Source organism: Orycteropus afer, unplaced genomic scaffold (assembly GCF_000298275.1).
Source record: "Orycteropus afer afer isolate SDZICR_OR568_19922 unplaced genomic scaffold, OryAfe1.0 scaffold00051, whole genome shotgun sequence".
Taxonomy (NCBI): domain Eukaryota; kingdom Metazoa; phylum Chordata; class Mammalia; order Tubulidentata; family Orycteropodidae; genus Orycteropus; species Orycteropus afer.
In genome coordinates this window covers 4361174-4361925 of record NW_006921638.1, presented here as the reverse complement: position 1 = coordinate 4361925, position 752 = coordinate 4361174, and positions in this window count along the sequence as shown.

The window sequence follows — 752 nt, the reverse complement described above, 5'->3', positions numbered from 1 at the left end:
ACCAGGGGTGCTTTCTTTTTCTTTTTCCTTTTTTTTAAACAAAACAAAAAATTCCCAATAACCGAAACCCAACCCAACCCACTGCTGTCCAATTGATTTCAACTCATAGTGACCCTATGGGACAGGGTAGAATTGTTACAAAGCTGTAAACTTTATAGAAGCAGACTGCCACTTCTTTCTGCTGTGGAGTGGCTGGTGGATTCCTACCTAAACTTTTTGGTTAGCAGCAGAATGATTTAACGTCAGGAAATTAACTATTAGGAAGGGTGAAAAGCATGTCCTATTAGGTACCCATTTTTTACTACCCTGGAATCTCTGGAATAATTTCTGCAGAGCTAAAGACCTAAAAAGACTGAGTTGGTTGATATACACTTTCTTAAAAACTCTGTGGACTCATTCTGAATACTATATAATCTCAACAGGGTCCTGGCTCAGAAAAAGGACATTAGATAAACACTAAGGAAATATTAATAAAGTATGGACTCCAGTTAATAGTAATGTATCAGTGTTGTTCATTAATTGTGGCAAATATACCACACTGACATAGAATGTCAATAATAGGAAACCTGGATGTGGAGAATGTGAGAACTCTGTACTGTATTCACAGTTTTTCTGTAACTCTAAAATGAGTGCTGTTTTTCAGACAGATGTAAAATTCACATGAATAGAATTTGGGAACATCTTTGGAAAAGCTTTTTATAAAATTGAGCAAAAAAAAAAAAAAAGTGTTCTTTAAAATATCCCATATGAGA